The 9887-nt window shown below is 42.9% G+C and overlaps 1 long non-coding RNA gene across 1 annotated transcript; it reads right to left on the reverse strand.

Annotated features, from left to right (window-relative positions):
- Window positions 1–578: 578 nt before the first annotated feature.
- Window positions 579–7364, reverse strand: LOC113891355. The gene is made up of 3 exons (XR_003510732.1): window positions 7149–7364; window positions 981–1157; window positions 579–729 (listed from the first exon to the last, which is right to left on the reverse strand). It is a non-coding gene; the product is annotated as an uncharacterized LOC113891355 (long non-coding RNA).
- Window positions 7365–9887: the final 2523 nt, after the last annotated feature.

A 9887-nucleotide genomic window follows, 5' to 3' on the forward strand; every position in this document is an offset into this window, starting at 1 on the left:
TCTGTGATGCCATCCAACCATCTCATCCTCTGTCGTCCCCTTCTCTTCCTGCCCCCAATCTTTCCCAGCATCAAGGTCTTTTCAAATGAGTCAGCTCTTTGCATCAGGTGGCCAAAGTACTGGAGTTTCAGCTTGAAAATCAGTCCTACCAATGAACACCCAGGACTGATCTCCTTTAGGATGGACTGGTTGGATCTCCTTGCAGGCCAAGGGACTGTCAAGAGTCTTCTCCAACACCACAGTTTAAAAGCATCAATTCTTCGGTGCTCAGTTTTCTTTATAGTTCAACTCTCACATCCACACATGACCACTGGAAAAACCATAGCCTTGACTAGACAGACCTTTGTTGACAAAGTAATGTCTCTGCTTTTTAATATGCTGTCTAGGTTGGTCATAACTTTCCTTCCAAGGAGTAAGCATCTTTTAATTTCATGGTTGCAATCATCATCTGCAGTGATTTTGGAGCCCAGAAAAATAAAGTCAGCCACTGTTTCCACTGTTTCCCCATCTATTTCCCATGAAGTGATGGGACTAGATGCCATGATCTTCGTTTTCTGAATGTTGAGTTTTAAGCCAACTTTTTCACTCTCCTCTTTCACTTTCATCAAGAGGCTCTTTAGTTCTTCTTCACTTTCTGCCATAAGGAGTCTTATCAGAGCTATGGTTTAGAAAGCTTATTTGGGCATAACTGTGGAAGATGATTTCAAAGAAAAATTGAAAAAATAAGCCCTGTGGAAATGAATTTTCATGTATTGTCAATAGTACATCTAATATGTGCACATTCATACATTTTGCTTAGTTTCTGAAAACTCACTGGATTTGAAGCCCAAAGACATTTGATTGAAAAACCTACTTCTATTGTTAGTAGCTGAACAAACGTGGGGATGTTTCTTAATCTTACTATAAAATGAAGATAAGGGCTAGGAACTTGTGAAAAAAATATAGGTAATGAAAAATGGAGACCCGAAGTAACAACTTACCTCTCTGCTCACTTCCCCTTCACGGTGCTCATCTTCCTAGATGTCCAGGCCCAGGGACTGGATGTGGTCCTTCTCCCCAGGCTGGTACTGTCATAGGTTCTGTGACCTCAACTCCACTCAACCTCCACCCTCAGTTCTGCTTAGTCTAAAGTTACTTCCTTGTTTCTGGTGCTTCCCCTTAAAATAGAAACACATTCAAAATAGCCACTTTAAAAAAAGAAAAGAAAAAAAATTCAACCTCTGTTAACCTAGTCACTTTCTAGGTATTCACCATCTTTGCCTTCATAGCAAGTTTTGCATGAGTCCTTCACCACCTCACTTCTCACCAGTCCTCTGCCTTCTGCAGTCTCATTTCCCTACTTGGCTGATTAAACTGTCCTTGCTGAGTTAAATATGATCTCTGCCCTTTCTAAATCCAGTTCCTAACCAAGATGGTTTCTTCCACCTTGGAGCTACTCAGGATTGCTGCATCAAATTTCACTTGTGCCTGTAACCCAGGAACCTTTTGTTTTACTTGGAATTAAAAAAAAAAAAAAAAAACCAACGGACCTGTTACTTCCTTAGCTTTTGAAACCATCTCCTGCGTTTTTCTCCTGCTTCCGGAGCTCTTCAGCTAAGTCTGCAACCCCTGCCACCTCTTGGCCTGAGCCTCTTCTTTCATGCCCTTCCCAGACCAGCCTCCAACCACCACCTCACATTGACAATTCCCCACTCGAGATCCTCAGGCAATTCCACAGTCAGAGGCTGACACACCCTACTGCCGGATAAACTTTCAACCCTCATCTGTCTACACACTTTATTCTTTCCCCACACACTTGATCTTCTCACATTCCCTGATCCTGAGATATCCTTGATCTTTGTAACAAATCTTGAATTCCAATGGTGAGTTCAATGTTGTGATGGAACAGGTCCTCCTTGTTCTCCAAGAGCTCTGCTGTGCAACAGATCCTCAACTGGAGACCAAAGCAAGACTCCTGCCTACCCCAATCAGCCTTCTGCTGAGTCTGATCAACTGAATACCATCAGTGTTCCTCACATTGCCCTCTCCCCATTTTCTTTCTACCATCACCCTAGCTCAAGTATGCCTCATTTTTTGATCCACCTTGTAACCAGAATGATGCTCCTTAATAAAATACATATCCTGAAATGCTTTGGCATATATTAAATTCTACATTTTCTACAGCTCAACCCCTTCACATTACCCTTAGGATAGATGTAAAGTTCTTCGGCATGATTGCCAGTGCTTTATGGTCCTTCCCAGCATTGAAGTCACCATCAGTTGCACTCTTCACACCACAATCATCTTTAAAAGCACCCAGACTACAAGCATATAAAGTGCTGGAATTTCCGAGAATATGCTTTGCTCTTTTGGTCTCAACCCCTGTGTCTTTGTACCTGCACTTTCCTCTGCCTATACCTACTTCCTCTTCTTTTCTTCCCTATTGAATTCATATTGTTCTTTGAAATTCAGTCTATGAGTCATAGATATACACTCACACATATATGTACGTTTCAGGTGTACAGCATTATAGTTTGACATCTGTATACACTACACTGTGAGCACCATCACAGGTCTTGCTGCCACTTATCACCATACAGTTGACCATCTTCACCTATTTTGCCAACACCTGAAGCCCTTTCCCTTCTGGTAACCAACAATCTTTTCTCTGTATCTGTGAGCATGCTTTGCTTTACTTCGTTTGTTCATTGGTGTTTTTTGTTTGGGTACCTTTTTAGATTCCATATTTGAATGAAATAATACACTAATTGTCTTTCTCCATATGACTTATTTTACTTAGCATTAATAGCCTTAAACTCCATCCAAATTCCATTCCTTTTTATGGCTAAATAGTATTCCTTTATTATACATCTTCTTTATCTATTCATCCATTTACGAACACTTAGGATATTTCCATATCTTGGCTATTGTAAACAATGCTGCAGTGATATTGGGATTCTCATATCTGTTCTTTTCTAAATTTTCATTTATTTATTTTATTATTACTTTTTTGGCTATGCTGGGTCTTCATTGCTACATGAGGGCTTTCTCTAGTTATGGCAAGTGGGGGCTACACTATAATTGCGGTGCATGGGCTTCCCATTGCCGTGATTTCTCTTGTTCTAGAATGTACAAGCTTCAGTAGTTGTGATGCACAGACTTAGCTCTAGTTGACTAAAGGCTTTTTGTCATTTGTTTTTAACCATTAATTAAGGGTCGCATCTATTTTGACTCCCTAATTTCCATCCTGTGTGCCATCCCTACAGAAGTATTGCTGTTTTCCCAAATTGCCAGCTTTTCCATGCCTTTGTTCTGTTGCACATGCTGTGTTCCCTGGCAACATGATCCACTTTCACGTGTCCATTCAACTCCTACCTGTCCCTGTGAACTCACTTTTAAGGTCATCTTCTATGCAAAGCCTTGTCCCAGCTGTCCAGTCTAGGTTCCCTCCTTCCTAAGTAGCACTTGCCACATTATGTCTAATTTATATATATCACTTATCTTCCTATATTATGAGCTACTTGGGGAGATAAGGATGTCATATTTGTGTACCTCCAGCATCTAGTGCATTGCTTGATTCACAACTGCTGCTGCTGCTGCTAAGTCACTTTAGTCGTGTCCGATTCTGTGCAACCCTATAGATGGCAGCCCACCGGGCTCCCCCGTCCCTGGGATTCCCCAGGCAAGAACACTGGAGTGGGTTGCCATTTCCTTCTCCTATGCATGAAAGTGAAGAGTGAAAAGTGAAAGTAAAGTTGCTCAGTTGTGTCCAACTCTTAGAGACCCCATGGACTGCAGCCTACCATGCTCCTCCATCCATGGAATTTTCCAGGCAAGAGTACTGGAGTGGGGTGCCATTGCCTTCTCCCATATTTTGGATATTAACCCCTTATCAAATTGGGAGGCTGTCCAAACTGTAGATGGTTAGTAGTTTCCTTTTCTGTCCCCATCTTTCCTATACCCATCTCTCTATAATGTTTGTCAAACATTGTTTTCCATGTCTGTCTTCCCCAGGTGGTAAGAGCTACTGTAAAGAGAGGCACTGAATTGCTTAGTGACTGAACAACAAAAACAATAGCTGAATCTCTAGTTTATAGGCCAGGGTCTGGCACACAGGAAATGTATGTAAATGACTGAACCAATAACCAAACGAAAGGGCTTTCTTAAATCTAAACATTGAATATATACAAAAATGACATTATCATATGAGTTTTTGTTGCTTATCCAAATAAAAAAATCTTAAGAATGTATTTAGTCTTAGCCGTAATGTGGTTTTCCCTTCGGTTTAAGGAGACAATTCTATTTGATTCCAAAACAACTTTTTTTGGTCAGAAAATGATGTTCCCACTCATAATGAATTAAGAAGAGCTGGACATCCCGATAAGGACAGAGGAGAGGACAAGAGTCGTTCCCATCCCTGTCTGTCTCGCTGATCCCCTGCTGGTGCCGCCGATGTTGTAAAACTAAATAAACACTGGAGGAGCTGGACATCTGTCTACTGAGGCTTGACCTTTCCTGAACTTCAGTGCTGCATCCTACAATTTTGCTTATATTCTTCCTAATCTGTTTGGTCTGGAGCTGGAGCTGGACGGCTCCTGACTCTAGAAGACTCTTCAGGCAGGGCCAGAACGGCTCTCATGTGGCTCAGCCTGGAGCCATCCCCCCATGCAGACATTCTGGCTGTCTTCATCATGGGTGTAGGAAGTACAGCTTTCTTACTTGACTTTGGAGACCAAAACCCAAAATGCTCATTGCTACAGGGCCTGAAAAGAAGAAGATTCCCACACAAAAATCAGCACTAGTAGGCTGGAATATTAGACTGGAGGGTGAGGAACCTTGTGTAGTCTCATCTCTGGGATGGGCTCCACCAGCCCCCGTGGGGAAATGGACTGGCCCCATTGGGCGAGGGAAACTCACCTGGATGTTCTCTCAGGAACAGATTAACAGCCAACCAGCCCAAAGCCTTGGGGTCTGTAAAGGACTTGGGCTGCAAAACAATTGTAAAACTACATAGGAACCAGACCCCAAACTAGGTGTTCCCACCTTCCTAATTTACTTGGATCTCTGATTATGGCCCACATTTCATACAGGAAGACACCACGGAAGGTTCAGGATGTGGAAGTAACTCATTCAACATCACTGACCTCCCTGCAGGAGGCAAGGATGTGGTGGGGCCCCACTGTCTTCCTTTTACTCACCTTGGCTATCCAATCATAAGTCCACCTCATCCTACAGGCAAAATTTTGGCCCTGGATGTATAAACATTGAAATTTCTTGCTCACATTTTCAGCAAAATGTAACCACTCTTCACCCTAACCCTTCTCCACCCACGTACACAGAATCTAGGCTAAGACTGGAGACAGTGGACAGGGTGGAGATGGGAGACAATGGTTGGAAGGTTCAGGGGTCGGGGGGCAAGGGTGAAGCTGGTCAGCCAGTGATAAAGAACCAGGAAACAGCCAGAGCATTTGCAAATGGCAATCAATGATCAGTTCTGGGTTCCCTTTGAGGAAGGCGGATATCATAAAATATGAAAATGCTATGTAATGTTTGTGTCTTAAGTTTAAAAAAAAAAAGCTGAGCCCAAGTTTGTCTGATTTGTTTTTAAAGAGCTTACACTGACTACCAGTTCTCAGCCTCCACCAGTCCCTTGGTGCCCTGGGCTCTCTACTCCAAATGGTTTTGTTACTTTTATAATTGTTATAAAGATGAATGATGTAAGTGAAGCACCCGGGACCCTCCCAGACATCACAAGCTTCTGACCTGTGTTAACATTTCCCATCACCACTGTTCCCAGTAATTCCTCCAGCTCCACATCAATTCATGTCAGTTAGCTTCAGGGCTTAAGGCTGAGATTCCTGAGCCCTGCAGTATGTAAGGAAATCTTACCTTAGAAGATCAAGCTCCTTGTTTTTTAAAAACTTGCATTAAAGGGAAAAAGAGAAACAAATCCAGACTCTTCTCAAAAGTTCTTATTGGCTCACAAAGGAGGCTAGAGGTCCTCACCTGATGCAGGGAGGGAGCCAGGCCTGTGGGGCTACTTGGCAGAGGGATGTGTGTTTGAGGAAGTGGAAAATGGAGGCTGCAGGAGGAGGGAGCAGGGAAGATGGGGATGGGCAGGGGCTCCCTGGTCAGTCATGGAGGCCAGGTCCTGAAACAGGAGAAACCCCTCGTTCTCCAGAGAGGACTCTACACTCACAGAGCTGCACATGCCAGCCTGCAAGACCTGGCTTGTCAGTCATTGTCAGTTGACTTTAATGGGCAGCAGCCAGTGTTCTTCGATGAAATGAAATAAACAAAAGAGAAAGATTAGAAGACGGAAGAGAAAGTAAGGGAAGGTGAAGGGCAACCATCAGCCTGCCTGGCCCCGAGGAGGTAAGCCACTTTCTGTGATGCTTCTGTTTCAATTCCGTGTGTGACAGTAGAAGTACCAACTTGTGTTGTAAAATAGATGCCTTATAAAAATATAAACTGTGTTCAAAGTGACTGGTTTAGTCCACTCAACCAACTGACTCCTCTTCTTCTGAACCACATCTGTCTTCACTCTCTCTGAGGAAGTCAAATTCAGAGAACAGCTCTAAGACTGTCTTAAATGCACAGCTACCTTTCTCATCATGACGGAAATCTTGTTTTGCCAGAAAAAAATCTTTTAAAACTTTGTAAGAGCACGGGAAAATAAAAGTTAAGGTCTTTAGCCAAAAAAACCTTTACAGCACTCCTGAGAAACAACCAGCCAACAGACTTACGAGGGACAACCCCAGGGAACTCACAGCCCAGTCCCCCAGGCAGAGAGGGTACTGAGTATTCTAGACAACCAACCATTCTAGACTCAGAATCAACAAGTACCAGGGGCAGGAGGGGCATGGGCAGTTTCCATGACTTTGGATAGACACTCACATTCTTAAGTTAATACAATATCATTTCTTCCCCAGTCACTTAAGCTCACCATAATTATTTCCTTGCTAAGCCAGAGCAGTGGGCACAGAAGCCAGCCAGGCAACGCGGTGTGCCAGGAAACCTGTAAAACCCGAAAGGGACAGAAGCCGCAACCCCAGAAGAAAAGTTATCAGTCCGGCCATTAAAATGGAAGCTATTGGCCAATTTTCAAACACAAAAATTACAGTGTCCTTACAGTGAAGATATTTGCTGAAAACATAACAAAGGAGTACCTTCTAGAAAAGTGGGATTCATCATGAAGTTAATGCAGTGGAGGCTTCAGCACCACTTACTCGTGTGGGTTCATCCCAAGGTCGGGCAAGGAGCTGGAAGTAAGCAGCTACATTCTTCTCTAATTTTATATTATTTTCCTTGCGGATGGTCCTCTAAACTTGATCAGCTTTAGGAACCACAAAACCTAAATCCATCCTAGATTTCCAGAGCAAAAATATCCTATAAACCAATAAGAAAAACAGAAGCATTACAATAGAAAAAGGGGCAAAGGATATGAACAAATAATTCATAGAAGAAATGCAAGGAGCAAATAACCATAAGACATGTGCTCCAAAGCACTTGTAATTAGAAATATGCAGATTAAAACAAAAATGAGGATTTTTCTCCTTCAGATATGCAAAAATTTAGATGGCTGATAATGTTCTTCCATGGTGAGGATGCATACAATCTGACACATGTTGGTTAAAGTAGAAAATATCCAGGTCTTTTAGAAGAGCAAATTGGAAGACCTATCAAAGCATGTGTGACCTTTAATTTTCAGATTCCGTTTCTAGGAGTCTGTCTGATGGACCCACACATTCCATGAGGAAGTGAACAAGAGAATGTCTGCTGCAATACCGCAAAAGTCAACTTAGAAGAAGCCTAAAAGTCCAGCAGCACAGTCAGATGTCCACACACCCTGCCTTAGAAGGAATGAGAAGATACATACACCCTGTTCAGAAAAATAAGCCCACAAAGAAACATTTTACATGTGAAATTTGGAAGTTAAAAAAAGACTAGTGTGTTCTGTATTGGTGTCTTCTGGGAGAAGCACTGAGCCAGACAAAATTACAAGATTTGCTCAAGATTAAAAATTGTCATCAACGAAGGCTAAGTGTCATTCTCTCCCCCAAGAACACCTGCAGTGGAATTTCAGTTTCTTGTGAGCCCTTATTCAAAGTTAGTTCTTTGAACACATTTTTATATTTCTTATCATTTCCTTTGCTTATGGCCCCATTTGCTAATATGATTTCTACTCTTCCAGTCTCCTGCAATTCCTCCCTATCCTGGCATTTAGTATGATCAATGACTTGTAACTCATCATACAACATGATTTCACTTTAAATGTATTTCTATGTGAGGGATCACTGGTTGTATGACTCATTCTCATTGAATGCAACATGGTCTTCATTCAATGTCAGGTATACCACAAGTCCCTTTATTCTCACCTTGATCCCCTTCTCTGGGAGGAGGTTTTGTGTACAATGGTAGGCGAATCCATACATTCGTCTGAGCTACTATCATAAACGTGAATAATGCCCCAACCACCCTTTGAGACAGAGGCATCCTGATTTCAAACCTCACCTTGTGCCCTGCAGCCCCACCTACCTCTTGGGTTTATAGTAAATAAGTTGATGAACAGAAAGTCCTTAGCCCTGGGAAAAGTGGGAGTGCAAAAGCGGGTGTGCAAAAGCAATAGCTGTTTTAAATGACATTTTCGTTATAATTACCTGCTTTGTCAGATAACAAACACACAGTACATTTTCCAAGATTACTCACATAGTGAGGATGGCTCTGAACTTCAAAACCTCATTACCAGATCCTGTCACTCCCTGCTGGCCAGTGCCAGTCCATCAGGGGTCCCTGATGCCCACGCCTCCCTGGGAATATGCCTGCCCTGTGAGGCACTGCTCAGGCTGTCACTCATTCAGCACAGGTTACAGTTATTTTACTAGGTCTGCTAAAGAATAGAACTCTATGCCAAATGGAGCCTGAGATATTTCTTTATTTTTTAAAGATCGTGTGTGTCTGTCCTTTTGCATACAGCTGCCTCCGTAGATAGACTAGCGAGAATGAATCCCTCCACAGGTCAATTACCACACGAGAAATGCACATTTGGGTATCTCCAGGATCCCCCAGTTCCTGCTCTTGAGAAAGGAACCAGAGGCTGTGCTGGGACAGTCACTTCAGGCCTGCCGGAACCCCCCAATCATCTATGGGCAAGACCTTCTGTGGCCCCCACTCAGAGAGTATGGCCTTCCATTCCTAGAACTCCACTGTCAAGCCCAAGTTGGCCAAAATGTGGGTGCTACTTTACATCACATCGGGTAGGGCTATAATCCAGGGCAAACTAAAACAAAGCAGAGAAAGAGCACACATCTGAGTGGTCTCAGCCCTCAGGTTCTGCAATTTTCATCTCATTATTATTCAGATAATTGATATAAGGTCAAATCAGAATATAAAAGCACCTTATACAGCCTCACAGCTGCCAACTGCCAACAAAGCACCCAAATCAGCACCTATCTACTCAATTTTCTGGTCAATGAATGATTTAAAAGATTTGAATTTCAAGTACAAATGAATACATTTTCTCTTTGAAATGACGTACAAAAGAAAAGGTTATTTGCCAGGTAGAGTATAAGACTCTTTATTAGAAGATATCCACAGAGGAAAGACAAGTAAAGGACACCCTTTACTATCAGATCTAAGCCTCCCAGCCCTAGTGGGCACTAAAGGAACTGGCCAGCCAGTGGACAGAACTTTCCTCTAACCTAACGACCTGACACTTAGAACCAAAGCAGCTACGTGGCTCAACGCCTTCCAAACCTGCAGCCAGATCCTGGAATTTAACCTTGTGGGGACCAAGACCAGTCTGGGAAGGTCACTCTGAACAGTGAATGTCCACATTCTGAGGGCACAGCCAGCTGAAGCTCCTGCCCCAGACCAGAGAGTGCAACCTCCCCTCCCCCTAAGGAGAA

The sequence above is a fragment of the Bos indicus x Bos taurus genome, chromosome 4 (assembly GCF_003369695.1).
Source record: "Bos indicus x Bos taurus breed Angus x Brahman F1 hybrid chromosome 4, Bos_hybrid_MaternalHap_v2.0, whole genome shotgun sequence".
NCBI classification, from domain to species: Eukaryota; Metazoa; Chordata; class Mammalia; order Artiodactyla; family Bovidae; genus Bos; species Bos indicus x Bos taurus.